This window comes from Schistocerca gregaria, chromosome 3, assembly GCF_023897955.1.
Source record: "Schistocerca gregaria isolate iqSchGreg1 chromosome 3, iqSchGreg1.2, whole genome shotgun sequence".
NCBI classification, from domain to species: domain Eukaryota; kingdom Metazoa; phylum Arthropoda; class Insecta; order Orthoptera; family Acrididae; genus Schistocerca; species Schistocerca gregaria.
The window spans coordinates 668,900,175-668,919,403 of record NC_064922.1 but is presented as its reverse complement, the minus strand read 5'-3'; the positions used below and the strand labels follow the sequence as shown (position 1 = coordinate 668,919,403).

Sequence of the window (19,229 nt, the reverse complement as noted above, 5' to 3'; positions counted from 1 at the left end):
AGTAAGAAAGTAGCAAGCCGACAACTTACATCTACTGCCGGTGAGTCTGAAGTGTCCATCCGGGGATCGTATTTGGTATACAACACAAGGGTCATGACGTGCATATGACCTGCATTCACTGTTGGATGTGCCTCAGCATTCACGCGCCGTACTGCAATCAAACCACAGAGAGGTGGCAGATAAGTAGCCTGCACTCGATGGCCACGACTGAGGGTTGTCCACATCGCTCACTCCATTACACAAGCTGGCTGTTACCTATGGAAATCCTGCGGTCCATGTGTTTCCTTTCTCGTTCGTTGGCCAACTCAAGCCTGAGAGCTCACACCAGTCAACGCTGCTGCACCTCTACAGCCATAGATAACAAGCCCCACAGTGCACCCAAAACTCTCTGATATCACTACCAGAGAAGTGCTGGCGTGTATTAGTATCATTTTATGTAAAATTCTAAGATCAACAATCCCACTATGGGTTAAAATATTTAAGCTTCTAAGTGAATGCTCCCAAATCCCATGTTGGTGTACAACATTTAAGATTCTAAATCAGTGCACTCAAATGATACAGCCCCTTACGATCATGAGCTGAAATATTACGACCATTGCGCGCAGCAAGATTTAATGCTGCCTGGTGATGCTGTGGGGACGTAACGCTGTAAGGAACGCTTATAAATGGACCAAAGGTAAATGGGGAATCATTCTAGTAGCGATATGGGCCGAAAAGTGGGAAATCAGGTGACATAAGCGACTCTGACAAAGGACAGGTTGTCATGGCATAGTGCTTTGGAACGAACATTTCAGGAACGATGAACTGCGTCCGCTGTCCACGACCTACTAACTGGAGCATCTATGGAAAGCAGTTAAAGGGCGCTAAAGCCGCGAATAAGTGGCAATATGTTGGAAGGACACGCTTCAGCAAAGAATGTTGATTTCGGAGGTTTCCCCTCCCTATACAGCAGGGTAGGTGATGCTCTGATGTGGATTTGCCGACAGAGTACTATTCTGAAGCAGGCCCTACGTTGAAGTAACATCATCGTCAATTTCAATAGTAGTTTGCAGTGAGTTCATTGAGTTCGAGTCGTGGAGCAATGAAATAGTGTCACCTCGTCGGGTGAATCACGTTTTCTAGATACACTAGCTTGATGGTCATGTCCAAATAGGCCGTCTTCCAGGCTAATGCCTGCTGGGAACGCACACTGCACGAGGGACACAGGCCAGTGTGGGCATTCCTATGTTATGAGAGACATTCACATGGGATTCCCTGGGGCCTGACAGCCAAATTCGCTCTGACGGTTGTGGAGTATGTAATAATTATTGCCGACACTTACATCACCTTATGCTTGGTATTTTTTCCCAAGATGATGGCATCTTCCAGCAGGGTAACTGACGACAAGAGTTGGAGGGTTGGAGGAACATGACAGATAACTCAAGTTGATGTTTTTTCTACCGAATTGCCTTGATCTGAACCCGTTGCGATACATCTGGGAAGCTGTCAAAAGCTAGCTCCACGGCCACAAGGCAGTTGCGTGACGTGTGAGTAGTCACCTAATGCTATATATCTCCAGATATCTACCGAGAACTTTTCTAATCCATAACACGCAGAACAGCTGCTGTATCAACTTGCAAAGGAGGGCCAACACACTACTAAACTGACTGTCAAGCTGTACATTGCATGTCACATATTTTGAAACTCGCAACCTCACCAATCAAAGCCTATAGATCAATCACCATATACAAAATTAATTTCGTAGTTTGCACTAGGAGTGCGAGTCCTACTCACACTTATCAGATCTATTTCATTTATATACACTACTGGCCATTAAAATTGCTACACCACGAAGACGACGTACTACAGACGCGAAATTTAACTGACAGCAAGAAGATGCTGTGATATGCAAATGATTAGCTTTCAGAGCATTCACATAAGGCTGAAGCCGATCGTGACACCTACAACGCGCTGACATGAGGAAAGTTGCGAACCGATTTCTCATACACAAAACAGCAGCTGACCGGCGTTGCCTGGTGAAACGTTGTTGTGAGGCCTCGTGTAAGGAGGCGAAATGCGTACCGTCACGTTTTCGACTTTGCTAAAGGTCGGATTGTAGCCTATCTCGATTGCGGTTTATCATATAGCGACATTGCTGCTCGCGTTGGTCGAGATCCAATGACTGTTGGCGGAATATGGAATCAGTGAGTTCAGGAGGGTAATAGGGAACGCCGTCCTGCATCCCCAACGGCCTCGTGTCACTAGCAGTCGAGATGACAGGCATCTTACCTGCATGACTGTAACGGAGGGTACAGCCACGTCTCGATCCCTGAGTCAACACATGGGGACGTTGGCAAGACAACAACCATCTGCACGAACAGTTCGACGGCATTTGCAGCAGCATGGACTATAAGCTCGGAGAACACGGCTGTGGTTACACTTGACGCTACATCACAGACATTAACGCCTGCGATGGTGTACTCAACGACGAACCTTGGTGCACGAATGGCAAAAGTCATTTTTTCGGATGAATCCAGGTTCTGGTTACAGCATCATGATGGTCTCATCCGTGTTTGGCGACATCGCGGTGAACGCACATTGGAAACGTGTATTCGTCATCGCCATACTGGCGTATCACTCGGCGTGATGGTATGGGGTACCATTGGTTACATGTCTCGGTCACCTCTTGTTCGCACTGACAGCACTTTGAACAGTGGACGTTACATTTCAGATGTGTTTCGACCCGTGGCTCTACCCTTCATTCGATCCCTGCGAAGCCCTACATTTCAGTAGGATAATGCACGATCGCATATTGCAGGTCCTGTACGGGCCTTTCTGGATATAGAAAATGTTCAACTGCTGGCCTGGCCAGAACATACTCCAGATCTCTCACGCCGGCTGCGGTGGTCTAGCGGTTCAGGCGCTCAGTCCGGAACCGTGCGACTGCTACAGTCGCAGGTTCGAATCCTACCTCGGGCTTGGATGTGTGTGATGTCCTTAGGTTAGTTAGGTTTAAGTAGTTCTACGTTCTATGGGACGGATGACCACAGATGTTAAGTCCTATAGTACTCAGAGTCATTTTTAGATCTCTCACCAATTGAAAACGTCTGGTCATTGGTGGCCGAGCAACTGGCTCGTCACAATACACCATGCACTACTCTTGATCAACTGTGGTATCGTGTTGAAGCTGCATGGGCAGCTGTACCTGTACACGCCATCGAAGCTTTATCAGACTCTATGCCCAGGCGTTTCATGGACCCCAGTGTTGGTCGTTCTGAATACTGATTTCTGAGGATCTGCGCACCCAAATTGTGTGAAAATGTAATCACATGTCAGTTCTAGTATAATATATTTGTCCAATGAATACCCATTTATCATCTGGATTTCTTCTTTGTGTAGCAATTCTAATGGCCAGTAGTGTATATATTTAATGCCGCAAGTATATACACTCCTGGCAAAAAAACTTGATATAAGTAAACGTTACCAATAGGTATGCAAATAATAAATTGTCATTTCAATTCTCTGTGACAGAATTGTCACCAGAGCGTTTAGGACTGATTCATGTTTAGTGTTGGTACCAGGTCTTGTAGCGTATTTGTCAAGTCAGCACTCAGAAGGAGACGGAGATGATGCATGCACATGTGAAAAGGCTCTGCCGGCGCCTGACTGAGTTTGAAACGATCCACAGTGTGGCCTCCAATAGTCCTGCTGACTGAATCTTGCAGTATCCACATTTGTGGAACATTCGGATGTGGCTGTGTCCTTGATGAAGGACAGCACGTGAACGAGATGTCAGATATACTAATCAAATTGTGGTCCACTGAGTGTGATCACCAAGAGCGAGGATACCTGTATTATGCACCAAATAAATCAGAGCCTTTGATTCATATATGAATAACATTAGACCCTATTTTATGAATGTTAGGGCGTGACCCTAGTGAACAGTGCAGAAGAAGCAGTTCTTTGAAGGAGAGGCTATTCGGAGAAGCACTGACCTGCCTGTCCACACGCACCAATATCCATCCAACACTTGCGTACTACTCCGGAGGACCAATGATTGCCGTGCCACAAGAACCCCCCACCAGTCTAGTGGCCAGTATGGGAGCACGTTTCAGAGCGTGCACTGATATCCGTAGTGAACTCACAGCGTATTAGGTATCATGTCCCAACTCTTGTAGCATCCAGTGAGCCATCACAAATCTCGGTGACTTCATTGTAAATACAAGTAATGAACGTGTAATTTCTGTGCATATCATTGAGATTTTATTTCAGTTATTTTCTGTAATATACTGCAGAAGTCAATTCTAAGTATGTTCACTTTCATAGAGCTGTTTTACTTGTGAGGGACACATGATTCAAAAATATTTGTGGTTCTCAAGTTTTGCAGACGAGTGTGCATTCTTCCTGAAGTCTGACAGTATTTCTACTGTCTTATAGTGATGGGGAAAAGCGACCTGTTAAAACCGATATTGGTATCTACGTTCTGAATAATCAGTAGTTCTCAGTATTTGTTTGGTCTCAGTTATAACATTGTTTTTATGTGTCTGCCGCCCGTAGCAGCGGTTCTCAAATTTTTCGTTTTTAGATAACCCTTTTTGAGAAAAGGAACTATTTTTATTTTGTACAATTCGCATTGGTTTGAAGTACTGCTTTGTTATAGAAAATGGGAATAGAGAACAGTGCTATTTTAATAACGATGCCAACGGAAAAGAGCAAGAAATACATGTCAAAAAAATTTGTACAACATCGTCAAGAGAATGATGTCACTGTTACCGTGTGTTGTGGTTTAAGGTAGCTTTGTTAGTGCAGGGTGCACGACTTGCCAACATCTGGTCTATGCCACGCGGGGTAGCCCCGCAGTCTCAGGTGCTTTACCACGGTTCGTGCGACTCCTCCCGTCGGAAGTTCCAGTCCTCCCTCGGGCATGGGTGTGCATGTTGTCCGTAGCGTAAGTTAGTTTAAGTAGTTTGTAAGACTAGTGACCGATGACCTCAGCAGTTTGGTCGAATAGGAACTTAAAATAAAAAACCTGGCCGTTTCTCGCAGTCTTCATAAGACATCCGTTCTATTGCACCGTGGAACCATCTATGAAAACAAGTTTATGAAGTGACGTAGCAGTGAAGTTCATGGCTTCATATGCTATAAAAGACTAGAGACTTCTCTGCTATTTCTATGAATTAATAAGAGAGGAACGAAATTATGGTAACAGTAATAAATTGAAAACTTAACAACAGTTCGTCCACAGTACAAAAAAAAAAAAGAAACTAGTTGAAATGCTGTCTGTTATTACATAATTCTGCCCTTATCTGATTGTAGACCTTGGAATCGGACTCATTAACAAAGAAAACAGAGTAATTCAAACTCAATTGTCAGTCTTTGGCACTGACTATTCTTAATGCCCAAATAGCGGTGAGGTCCCCGATTACAACTAGATGTTTGGGCACAAGTTCAAAAAATTAGAATCGGTAGGAAAATACTAATCCTTTCCAATATAATCAACCATTTACGACATTTTGAGAGAAGCAACAGACTGTGGAAAGGCTATGTTTTATTCTGTTTTACTGATGGATTTATTATTACAACTCTATGTAACCTGAAACAGAGTGTCGAAAGTTACCAATCTTCGTTCGATTCCTACGCTTATACAGAAAATACTAAGAAAGAAAAAGCGTATATTCTGGTATTTCAGAAACAGGTTATTCTGTGCGATTTTAACAGTCATGTTAGACTGGTGTGGAAAATGCCGATACAACCGAAAACTGGTCGTTTCAACGACAATCGCCATCCCCACTGTCTTGTATATATTTCACATCGGATGGATTAGTTTCGTGAGAAGTACCCCTCAATAGTCAGAGTCAGGCGCGCAGCACGTAGCACGCTGACCCTGGAAACACGGAGGAGTTCCAGCGCAAGCTGAGCCTCGTTGCGAGGGAGAGCCGACGCGGCAGGTGTGTGGCGCCGCGCCGGCATCGAGCGGCCGCCGGCTGTTAGCGGGAATGGCCGGCAATCTGGAGGAGCTGGCTGGCGGTCACTCGGCTGGCTCCTGTTAGCGCCGCGCCTCGCCGACGCCGCCGGTCGGGTCAGGTTCTCTGCGAGACAGCCAGCTACCTGCACTTGTTGCTGGCCGACCCTTCCACTGTCAACGTAAGAGCGCTTTATATACTCGGTCGATTACTTTAAGTCAAACTCGTGCTAGACGTCAACCAGCCAGTTTTATTCTCTATTCCGATACTAGTAAGCTACACACATTTAAATTTACAGCAACAAACTATCATTCGACGGGTTCTGCTTTCAAATTCAATTACACCCGTCACGATACTGGTTTCTCCATTGGTTGCACTTACATCTCTAGATGGCTTACGAGATGAGCCGTATTTCCTACTGCACTATTTCGGACAAAGATTATTTTCCGTATTACTTGCGCAAAACGCTTACACTGAAGCATATATCTGCGTTCAGGTATGCTTTCCGTAAATTGTTCTCGAGGATGTTTGGTGTCACTTGGTTGACTTCATATACTAAAGGTACTGATGTTATCTATGTCAGTCACATACAGCAAATGCTTATAATATGGGCAATGTAATATTATTTCGGACATTTCCACCACGAGACAAAAGGACCGGAAAAATATGGAGTGGAGCAATTTGGTTCTTTCAGTTAATATTTCTGTCAAAATCAGTGTCTGTTTCTTCAATAGTAACTTAATGGTTAACTAATATTCTACTTTTGTTCATTTAAATCAGCAATGAAAATTCACCGTAAATAACGGTAGGCTGCTCCTCAGTCAGGTACAAGCTCGACGGTTCTTTGTAAGTAAATATATTGGCACATATAATCAATAATCTCCTCAGTAGCTTACAACGGCTCGTGATGTGGAGGAAGTAGCGTCCAAATCGATAGCCAAAGGTGCGCAGCCTTAACGCACTGATGTTCATCTGTTATTAGTACATCGTAAACAGATTTACTTCACTTAGTGTTTAGTTGTTTGTTCATCATACTGTAGATCATTAGACAAATTCCGTTCGTTTATTAAGTACAGGAGAGAGTTTTAGATGTAACCTATTTATCGATTGTTGACCACCGCTCTCCCTCCCTCCCCCCCCTCTCTTTCTCTCTCTCCCCCTTTGTGTGTGTGTGTGTGTGTGTGTGTGTGTGTGTGTGTGTGTGTGTGTGTGTGGAGAGGTAGGGGGTGGGCTGAGGGGAGAGGGCAGGAGGGAACAGGAACATAGGATGCTAGAGAAAGAATGACCATATGAGAACGATCTTCTTCCTTCCTTCCTGCGCTGCAAATTTGTCGTGCTTGAGTATTTATGTAGTTTCATTCTGGAGGACTCACATCTATGGTGTCATACGTTTTATTGATTTGTTCCTGGAAAATCTATTTTATCGTTTTGCGGTTTGCATCATACGCTCGGGGCAGTCTCTAAGATTCATTGCGTAGAACGACCTCACTGTGAGACAGGAAAAGGAATTAATATTCAATATGTATACAGGGTGCTACAAAACGAAACTGTAAAACTTCGATAAGTTGCACGCGGTGTCCTGAAAAAGAAACTCCGTCCGTATGGGAACCCATTATGAACCCCTCTCTGGAAACGTCGTCCAACGAAGCTACAGTATGTCCATATCTTAGCCGCCAGCGCCTCACGCTAGGCCATGGCTTTGGCTGTAAAAGTGAAGTTTTGCACTGACGAACTGAAGGCAGAAAGTCTAGCAATGTTGATTTGATATTCAGTGATCGCGACTGATTGCCACGATCGGCAGAGGAGGATACGCAGCTAGCTCCTGTGTAGGGAGGCGTTGTCGCCTACGAAAGCGTTGTTGCTTTGTTCCCTCGGTGGATGACGGTTTCGCACACGGGTTTCCATCCGCTGTTTATTTTTCTCCAGGAATCTCCAGCACTTTTCTTTATGTGTATATAATACGGGTGGAAACGTGTTCCGACACCGTCATCAACGACGCAACAGAACTTCGTATTCATAGGAAATAAGGGCTGTCTACTGGGCAGATAGCTCCATTTTCTCCACTGGCTATCGCAGAAATCAATCGCGATCAATAAATTTCAAATAATATTCCTACACGTTTCGCCTACGATTCGTCAGTGCAAAAATTCACTTTCGCTGCCGAAGGGATTGCCTAGCGACTTTTACTGCCGAAAGGGTTGCCTAGCGTCAGGCGCCGGCTCCTAAGTTGTAGACGTCCCATAGCATAGTTGGATGACATTCATGCCATGGACTCCTGTCCTCAGTTTGTTCCTCATGACAAACGCTATAACCTCTCCCTCCCTCCGTCGCCTCCCACCCCTACGCAGCGCACTACCCTTCTTCTTTTCCCACTCCACTTTTAATTTTTCCTCAGGGTTGTATTGTCAGAAACTTATTCCACTGTTCTATAATAGCCTACATTTCTTTTTTTTACTTTAATGTTTTTCTACTTTCCTATTCGGTTTCATGTAGTATCCTATTATTAGTTACAGCACACTTTACGCTCCAAAAATGTCTATTTACTGTGGAAACCTGAGCAGCTAATTTAAAGCAGAAAGTTAATGACGAAGGAGCAAAAATAGCCGTGTGGTGGTGTGTTACTGAACGAAGTTCTGCTACAAAACTTCAAACTTGTGGAGGGCTGTGTTTTAGCAAATTTCGAATCTTTGTTTAAACCTGAATTTTCTTTAATTTCGTTTCATTTCAGTTATGTGATGGCACCTTTGCCACCAACGTCTTCGATATTTGAAGTATAAAATGTTTTACAGCCACACTTGCGCTTTAGGATCAAAGGTAGACTAATGGCTTTTAACTGTGCACCACATGCTGAAGGTTAGTAAACTGCTTTGTTAAAATTAAGTAAATAGCTTAAACTTAGGAAAGGTAACTTTGTTTATCGGAAAATGTTGTAATGTAAAACTCATTCTTCTTAGTGGTACTCTCTACCTTGTTAGATCTGTTCCTTTAATGAACATTTTGATTTCAATTTATGGCAATGACACTTCTCTCTCTTCCGTTTTCGTAACTTGTTGTGATCCAATATTGCATATTTGTTACAGGTAGCGCGTAACCTGCAGCACCAAGGTGTTCGCAGAGGTAAGTGAACCTTTCAGTAGTTTGTGTCCGAGGTGCATGTCTGTTTGACCGGTGCATAAAGTTACTATAATAATGTCGTTTAGAGTAAAACCGTAATAATTAGCAACCCGAAACATTCGTAGAGCGCAATAAGGCTGTGAGACCGTATCATGTAATCTCAGTGCAACCGCCTCTCACTTGCAAAACTCAATATCGCAAGGCAAATTTCACGTTCATTATAAAATAAATGTACCCCATAAGCAGAAATCAGTAGTCAGTGGAAGACTAGTAATCTCTGACGATTATATTGTACAATGTTTATTGAAATGACAGTAAACTGTAGCATATTTGAGGGCAAATGTATATAAGTGCTGTAGTTAATTTGATTACACAACAGCCAGTGCGCTCTGCAGATCGACACAAATGAGTGATTGTAGCAGGGACTTTGAAATATTCGAAGTAAATTGTAAACGAAACAAGTTCTCATAACTGAACGAATTAGCGATGAAATTATTCCTGGTAGGATTTCTATTAAAAAAATTACATCTTTAGTAATTAAGTTGGCAACGTCTCTTAGAAACTGGTAACAGTGATGTTTCATTCTTGTGATACGGCCAAATAGGTTGGTAAACTATTTAGGAGAAGTCCCCCATCAGACGGCTGATTATTGCCTCTTGTGTTCAGTAGCCTTGATGGTGACAGTTCCGGTTGATTCATGCCAAGTTTATGGCTACCGTTTCATAACTGCGACAGTTTTTGTACTGGACATAACGCACACAAAACACTGTTATTCAGAGTTTCATGCGGTATATCAGAAATCATGAACCGAGTAATCAAAATCGGAAGCCATAAGTATAGGATAACGCCACAATGCTAGGTTTACCAAATTTATTCAGAGGGGCAATGTTCTTTATAATTTAACGCCCGCGATGTTTCGGTCAAACTAATCCATCCGCTTGCCACAGAGTGTAACTTCATTCGACTTGTCAGTTTCTCACAGTGTAATACTCGCTGATAAGAATGCTGTCGTTTCTCAGAATATCGTATTCCTTGGACACCGAAATCCATCCGTTCGCTTAAAACTTCCAACCTGTATTGTTGATTCTCATGTATGAAAGTGTTTGCGCTAATTCCCACAAGCAAGCATATAACTTCAGTTTTTTTTATTTTTTTTATTTTTTTGTTTTTTTTTTTTTTAACCCCTAGGATCATGAAAACCACATGTAGACTCTTTTAGTAACACAGGTATTGAGTGGTTATAATCATTGCGTTGAACACATCCGTCGACGATTCTCGCCTGCCTTTTCCACCCGGAGCTGAAATTACATGAGGTACCATAAGCCACTGCTCTTGGAACGTGTGTTGCTGATAATGAGAGAGCTGAAATGGTGCATAAGTAGACAGCGTCGACCAGTCTTTCTTTAAATCATCGCTCAGCTCACATTACAAATTCAGTTTTGTGACATTATTGATTGTCGTATGGAACCAGATCACTTACCTTTTCTGCAGGTGTTTGGAATTCATCGACAAGCGAGTGGACGTATTAGGAGACATTTTTCTGTAAAAATTAAATAAGGAAGTTTCCGAATTTGTTTACAGTGTAATTAACAAATTTTGTCTTCCGGAGAAGTCTTTAAAAAACTAATTACTTCATATTTTTACGGGTAAGTACCAATATAGTGGTTAGACGATTATTTACTTTACACAGACCATGTGGAAGGAGATGTGACTTAATCATCCCTGTAGTACATTTTTGCATATTTATCGGTTTGTAGCGAAATCTTTTAAATTAATAAAAGGGGGCGTAGCTATTCACTATTTGTTATCTTTACCATGCATTAAAGACAATGTCCTCGAAATGTCTTCTCGTTACTGTAGTATCTATGTAAAGACTTACTAACGTGGACATCCAGTTTCAAATAATTGTGAATATTTCCTAACTATTACTGATTAATTAATCTCCCTGTGTCCTTCTTGATGCTGACTCGCGCAGTGGTGTTGGATACCAGGTAACCGTTGTGTTCCCTTGCGATGGAAGAAATCTTTACGGTCCATATAATATTAGCGGGTGCAAAGAATGTAACTGGTCTCCAGTACCTAGCTGTCAGACGATAAACCAATGTTCTGAGTTAACTCCCACAATTATTTGCAATTGTAGTCCCAGTATATGCAGTTACAAATCATCTGTTTGTCACATGGGAGTATTAAGCTTGTTTTTCTTCGGAAAGTCAGCTGTTTGTTGGTTTTCTTTTTTATAATAATCCGTAACAACTGAAAATAAAGTAAGTCATTAGATCCACCAACGTCAGGTGACCTCATCTCTTCATCTCTTGTATTAAAGTTTTCAGCTATACGTGTGTACTCACTGTGGTCTCTTCTGTATATTATCACCTTTGTCTCCTCATCCCAATGTGTTCCTCTAATGCTTCGCAAACCGCGCATTATCCGCTCATGCCGTAGCTGATGTTCCACTCAGCCGTCCCTTCCTCTGAATTCACATATGACCATGCTCGTCTTTCTTGCCAATCCTGTCTACTACTGCACATTTTCGATCACAATCTTCCCGTAACTTTTGAAATACTCCTGTAGTATCTCCGTATTTGATCTTCACTTATCTGACTGTTTCTCACTGCTCTGTAGTCGGTTGGATACTAAACTCTATTCTTCTAGCGTCAAATTCCTCGGAATTTTTAACTATCATTCCACCTTATATTGTTGAATACCCTCTGTTCATCTTTATATAGTTACACTAACTAATTTTAATGTGATGTTAAATATTGTTTCTTATATTCATATATACTGACTTATATGCTACTTATGGTATGATCATGTACCTAGATCGCAGGCTAATGGAAAAGAGCAAACAAATAAATAGTAAATTACATCCCTACACACTATGAAAATATTCTGCATTTTCCGAAGCCAAAATATTATTCTTTCCGATTAATTTACCCACTTTAGTGGTTGTTGAGCTCTGTAGCTTTAGATTACATTACTTGAAGTAATACAATAGAGCGCCTGGCAGCTATTTCAGCTTCTCTTTACCGAATTCTTCCAAGTGACATTTTTATTCTTCTGGTTATTATTTTAATCATCTGTCAATGAATATGTCATGTATCATTTGAAATTTTTCATTTTTATCTACTGATGTTCACTGCATACTTTGTACACAATTTTATGCAGAATTTGTGAATTTGATATGTCAGTTTCATGTATTCGGAATACCCAAGGTACCACTAACATTAATGAATTAAAAATTATTACCTCGACCAATGATAGAAATAAAAGAAAGGTTCAGGAGTGGAATTAAAATACAAGGTGAAAGGATATCAATGATACGATTCGCAGATGACATTGCTATCCTGCGTGAAAGTGAAGAAGAATTAAATGATCTGCTGAATGGAATGAACAGTCTAATGAGTACACTGTATGGTTTGAGAGTTAATCGGAGAAAGACGAACGTAATGAGAAGTAGTAGAAATGAGAACGGCGAGAAACTTAACATCAGGATTGATGGTAACGAAGTCAATGAAGTTAATGAATTCTGCTACCTTGGCAGTAAAATAACCAATGACGGACGGAGCAAGGAGGACATCAAAAGCAGACTCGCTATGGCAAAAAAGGCATTTCTGGCCAAGAGAAGTCTACTAATATCAAATACCGGCCTTAATTTGAGGAAGAAATTTCTGAGGATGTACGTCTTCAGTACAGCATTGTATGGTAGTGAAACATGAACTGTTGGAATACCGGAACAGAAGAGAATCGAAGCATTTGAGATATGGTGCTATAGGCGAATGTTGAAAATTAGGTGGACTGATAAGGTAAGGAATGAGGAGGTTCTACGCAGAATCGGAGTGCAAAGGAATATGTGGAAAACACTGATAAGGAGAAGGGACAGGATGACAGGACCTGCTAAGACATGAGGGAATGACTTCCATGGTACTAGAGGGAGCTGTAGAGAGCAAAAACTGTAGTGGAAGACAGAGATTGGAATACGTCAAGTCAAGCAAATAATTGAGGACGTAGGTTGCAAGTGCTACTCTGAGATGAAGAGGTTAGCACAGGAAAGGAATTCGTGGCGGGCCACATGAAACAAGTCAGTAGACTGAAGACCAAAAAAAAACTCGACCATAAATATGTGAAACTCTCTGACAATGTGAGGTCCTACTTAACTATCTGTTTGATCCCCAGAATGATCGGATTTTGTATTCGATGTACTCCGTTTCCTTCTCATACAATACCTTCAGTACACAGCCTACGGTTAGTATATTATGTCTTACTTCTGCAAACTGATTATTTCATTTCAGGACAATTTATATTGCTAGTTGTCGGTGCCATAATTTCAACTGATTTTGCCATCTTCTATCAACGATATTAACTAGGGCCTCTGTTGTGCCTATTGGCTGGATAAATCATTTTCATCTGTCATTTCCTTTGTACCGATCAACTCTCAGTACTTTCACTTGTGTCACAAATCACTATTGCAGACTATTTACAGTTTGTCTCGTTCGTGCATCAGAGTTCAATAACGGTAAGCCTCATATATTCAAATGTAGTTGTACTCCGAATCTTGCTTTACATTTCATCGAAGATCGGTTACAGAGTAAATGTATGTCTGAAAATAGACGGGGTCTAGTCTACTACCCGAGTTCCAACTGTAACAATCAGTGATAATAGCCGGGTTGATACCTTCTGGTACTGTCCAAATTACACACTCTTTTAATCTTGTGACAGGATCTTCAGTATGATGTGTAGATATATTTAGCCGAAACCTAGCATCACGGTTTCTCCAAACAACGTTCCCCCGAGAATGAGCCTTCGTACTTTAGCGTTCGAGTGGTCCATGCCTGCAATGTTTGCGTCATCCTTCACATATTTTATCATTTCTCACAAATCCTCTTACATTCTATTTCTTCCTACTAGTTTTGGTACAGTCTTCAGAAGGGAAGGTCAGTCACTGAGTTGCTCAAAGTAACTTTCTTTTTACCGTCTTTCATGTGTTAACTGTTCTCCGATTCTGTTGATATTGCTTCAAAATAATACAATCAGATATTTCTGTCCTCTTTACATGTCTCTTTATTAATCTCTATTACGTCTGTTAGCTTCCAAACAGCCCATTATAGTTTTCAGTGCCTCCACAGTGTTAAAATTTCCAACGTTCAGTTTTCCTTTCATAGGAAGTTATCCACTATTTTTCACTCTGCAATGAAGCATGCGCTGGCAGCTTAATGTATTAGATGAGGTACTGGCGGACGTAAATCAGTAACCACGAGTGCTTAGGTGCTCAGTCGGTAGAGAAAATGCTTGCGAAGGGCAAAGATTCTGAGTTCGAGTTTCGGTATAGCACACAGTTCTAATTTTCCAGGGAATTTAACTTCAAGTTACACCTCTTGCAGCTCTAATCCTCCGCAAACACATCATAAAATGACGAAGAAGAACTGCGTGTAAAAATTACTCTCAGAGGGAGAAGAAGAAAAGAGAGAATACTGGAGTGGATTGTATTATAATGGGTTACATTACAACTAAGTAGAGGTGGCTAGAATTTTTAGCCAAGAGAATGTATTACTCTCTGAGACAGAAGAAGAAAAGAGAGGATATTGGAATGGATTATATTATAATGGGTTATATGACAACGCAATAGAGGTAGCTAGAACTTTTAGCCAAGGGAATGTATGGTAGCAGTGTTGCGTGAAGAAGTCTTCTGGAGGAATTTCTCCAACAACAGATGTCACAGTATGACGATGATGATCTACATCTATATTAGTAATGTATAAACCACAGATAAGAGCTTGGTACAGAGCATTACTCAGTTTACCACAGAAGAGGACACCTTCCACACCATTCGCTTACGGAAATCGAAAGAATAAGAGCTTAAACGCCTCTGTGTCGACTGTCATTAAACTAATCTTGCGTACGCTGATCCTACGGAAGTGATATCAAACACACGGTAGTCTGTTCGTAAACTGCTCACTCAATACGGAATCTTGTAACTTTGGTAGTTGATGAGGATGGTTTGCACTGTCTTGAAACATCTGCCAATACCAGTACTTCAGATAAAATGACAATAAGTGCAGCACATTTTCGTACACATTTTTGATATCTCTTTTGGTAATATGTCGTATGGTTCACACATACACGAGCAATATTCTGGGATGGGTTGTTTGAGTGGATTGACGATCTTTCTAGACTCCATTTCCCGAATATGTTACCACTGAACTCAAGTCTGCTGCTTAATTTACCTGCCATTTGCTTTTCAACTTAATATCCTCAAAAATTACTAAACCTAGTTATTTTTATCAGCTAACTGAGTCAATTATTGCTGCTTATTTCTAGGGATTACGCCTGGCATGACGAATAGTGTACCTTTTGTATGATGTTGCCAATGCTGACGTGATAGTGATGACCAGTTATCAGGGATGAGCTTAAAATTTCATACGACACCGTTCACACAGCATGAACACCTCTCCGTTATTCATCAGGGAGCGACACGAGCTAGTTCCGCAGTTCGAGGACCGTCACGGGAGAGGTTACACCAGACTGTTTTCAGTGGCTCTTGACTTCATGTTCTCCGTTGCCCCACAGTACCATCTGTTCTCACGTTTCTGTGTCAGTGCGTAATTAAGAGTACTGGGCCACGACTGTCGAGTGATACCTGTACCGCAGACATCAAAGAGACATATTGTGCCAAAATCCGCTGCGGAATGCTGACACCGAATGCGCCAAAAGCTGTACGCCTGACTGCTCTGCAACCGTGTACTACAGACCGCCTGACAGATCTATGCCAGTGAACTGCATCCCTTATGCTTAGCCTGCATTGTCATCTTTCAACGTTTGAAGTGTGACGGGTGAATATATGTTATTCCATTAAACAGTAATTAATTTCATAAATACGTTGTTGGCAACTACTGTGACGGAAGCTATCAGCAGGTGTTTCAATCATTCGTCACTTGGATAAACGGAGCAATTCATCTGAAAACCAACGTAAGGATTAATACTAGTTTGGTACGCAAACTCCACCGACGAATAAGTGCTTAAGCTTCCATGGCAACCGTCATTTCACATCAATGAAATTACGCTCCACTGTCCCCAGGTTGCTGACAGACGTACACAGACGGCACGATCGTCATATGGCCACAAAAGCAAAACAAATTCCGTATGCACCTCAAAAGCCTGCATAAGAATATACAGTTCACACTATAAGTGAAAACGAAACGATTTCTTTTCTGGGGTTGGAGGTGTATAAAACACCTCGTGACAAACTAGGACATAAATACATGCGGATTCTCACCATCATTCAGCATAAAACTCGTTGCTACATACGCTGACAGCCCGATTTCATGGCATTAGTGATCCTCACCATATTCAACATGAACTGAGAGAGTGAGAATAGATACAACAACAGAGACGTACAACCTGCTTTGGAGCACAGAGGGGAAGAAACAAACAATGAAACAGAAGATACTCGTCCTGTTGTTCGTCTAACTTACGTGAGAGGCGTCAACGAGGGTGTAGACAAGGTCCTCCAGCGTATAGTAATCAAACCCATTATCTGGAGCGCCAAAAGGTTCGAGATCTGTTCAGCCCATTAAGGTCTCGCGGATGTTCTCTAAACTGCAAGAATATCCGAAGTTACTTGTGAATGGGGCGAAGTCTGTGTTGTTGAACCCGGGAGACCCATCAGAACTCGCTTGCCGGAGAGTGCACATTACGTACGACTGAGACAGAACACTTCAGTTGCTGAATACCACCAGGTGGAATGTTGACGTTCTGTCAGTTTTCTGGAAGCTCATGCGCTTGCTCGGCAGCCGCAGGCCTAACAGCGAAAAATAGGAGTGGCCTCTAAAATAATCAAACGCCCTAACTGCATGAAGAGGGAGTATTTCTGCAGTTTACCTACGGTCTGGCTGCCAGCTATTCCAGCTGGTAGGGCGCGTGTATTTACCACCCAGCAACAACACTTGACTTGGGTTTAACAGCAAATACAAAGATCATCACTCAACTGCCTTGAGGCATTTACCCCTCGCTGCAGGAAAAGACTACTGCGCAGAAACTGCCGATTTGCTTTTGAACTCTATGCGGCTGGCCCCGGCGGAGGTCCGTCGAGTCGTCCCTCGGGCAAGTTTTTTTTTTGGCTATTGAGAACCAATCACTTACTGGAGTGCTACAGGTAATAACCTGCCGAAACGCTATTTGCTGCCAATCTCCCATCAGCCATCATAGTAGCACAGGCCTATTGTACAGCCAACCCCCCTCCATAGCTACCTCTCTTTAGAAGATACAATGACGTCGGTAGCGTTCAGACAACAGTAGGTAACACAATACAGTTATCAGCATCCAGCAGTTAAACGCTCTGAATAGGGCCGAGGCAAGTCGGTCGAAACGTAGGCAGTTTAGTTGCGTTAGTGTTTTACAATGAAGAGGCCTAATAGCCAAAGTAATTTCATTAAAAGAAGATTGAAAGTGAAGTTGAGGACCAAGAGCCCATAGAGTTATAATACAATTGACGCACACAGACATAAAAACTCCTCTTTTTTTGTTGACATTCGTCTCTTTGGCACGATAGTGGCCACTCTACCGCACTTTAAAACCCGTTCTTAAGGTAGCACTTCGTTTCCGCTACGAGTGCAAGAGACTAACTCTCTTGAAGTAGGTTTAACATAAATAGACCAATTGCTATGATACTGTCAGATGGAAGAATGAATGATGGTGTGTATGAGGTGATGGAAGAAAGCTTTTTCTTGGAGTATTAACATTTACCTGGTTTAGTAAGTATAATAATTGGGAAATTGCGGCAACAGCTAAACTGGTCATGGTGAACATACGTAGCTTCGAACGTCTCATCGTTAAAAGATTAATTCGCCAGTCACTCTAAGCTATTAGTGATCGACGTCACCACATCAGTATGTGAGCAGCTCTTCCCCACAATGTGATCCCACCTCGTCATTACCTCAGTTCTTCTCATGCCCTTGTTAAACTATTTCGTTCGATAACTAACTGTACAAAAGCAAAGTGTTCTTTCCAAGTTCTCTGTAGAAAGTTTTTGTTTGTGTGTGTGTATGTGTATTTTTGTGTGTCTTTGCTTCACAGTATTGTTCCACTTACTTTAAAGGAATTCTTTGTCCACAGCTAGGTGCTAACTTCAACATAGTGAACACGGTTCTGGAACGCCTTTTTCAACAATTTTCTCAATAATAAGAGCGTTAATTAACCTGATTTATTCGATTATTCATGTATACAAGACTTTTAATTGTGTTGTGTAAAAGGAGCACGAAGGAAACACCTTATCCTTTGCAATTCAAGGCAAACAGTAAATCCGGCTTCACATAAATTACTCGACACGAACCTTTGCCGCAACTAGGTAAATATGTCTGTATTGCTTCTGCAAAAGATAAATCATATAACCATTATCGTTACGTGCAGACTGATTTCATACATACAGCAACATCTCTCAGATGAAGGTTCATACACCTCACCTACCATCATCCGCTCGCCTCCTCTTTAGCACATTGCGGCAACAGCCGTTAATAAGAATATAGTCTCATCAACCATGTTTAATGCCAGTGATGGACGAGCTTGACAGACAACTGTTCCTATGTAGTTAACTACAGCGGCCAATTTTTGCCACTGTTAACATTATAACGTGACTCGAGTTCCGGGCTACCAAATCTACTGTTCGGTAGTTTTAACACAGTACGTGAACGACGTACTAAATTTTAGGATTACCAGTTGGATGCCGGTGACTTCTTGTATTTTGTAAATTTTTTTGTTTTACATATAATTGTACCACATGCATTGTTTATTTTATATCTTTACAAAATGTAAATCGCATTTTATAAGTCATAAAAATTATTTGATCGCGTAACTTCTGTGATTTTCTGAAACCGAAGCAACTACTTTTGATGCAAATACAGTACACTTGAACAAACATGAAGGAAATCAGTATAGTTATTGTTATTTTGTACTCAATGTAACATTCTTCATCATGATCAAAGGCAAGAGTTTCCTGTTATTACTGATTAGTGTGAGAGTTGTATATGAATAAAAGATAATTTAAATACAAGCTCGACGAAATAAAGAAACGATGTTTGATATGAGTTAGTTCTACATCTTATTTCAAATTTATTTTTCCTGAAACATCGTTCTGTTGCACGTTACAATCAACAACATTCGTAAAAACTTGAATTAAACACT

The 19,229-nt window shown here is 41.6% G+C and overlaps 1 protein-coding gene across 2 annotated transcripts in view; it reads left to right on the top strand.

The window, feature by feature from the left end:
• The window catches only part of LOC126354714 (diuretic hormone receptor-like), a 1,166,839-nt gene that overhangs the window by 222,306 nt on the left and 925,304 nt on the right, over positions 1–19,229 (top strand). For both annotated transcript variants that reach the window (XM_050004564.1, XM_050004563.1), the window contains exon 2: positions 9,027–9,059. The gene's annotated coding sequence lies outside the window, so the exon portion shown is untranslated. The remainder of the gene's footprint in view (positions 1–9,026; positions 9,060–19,229) is intronic.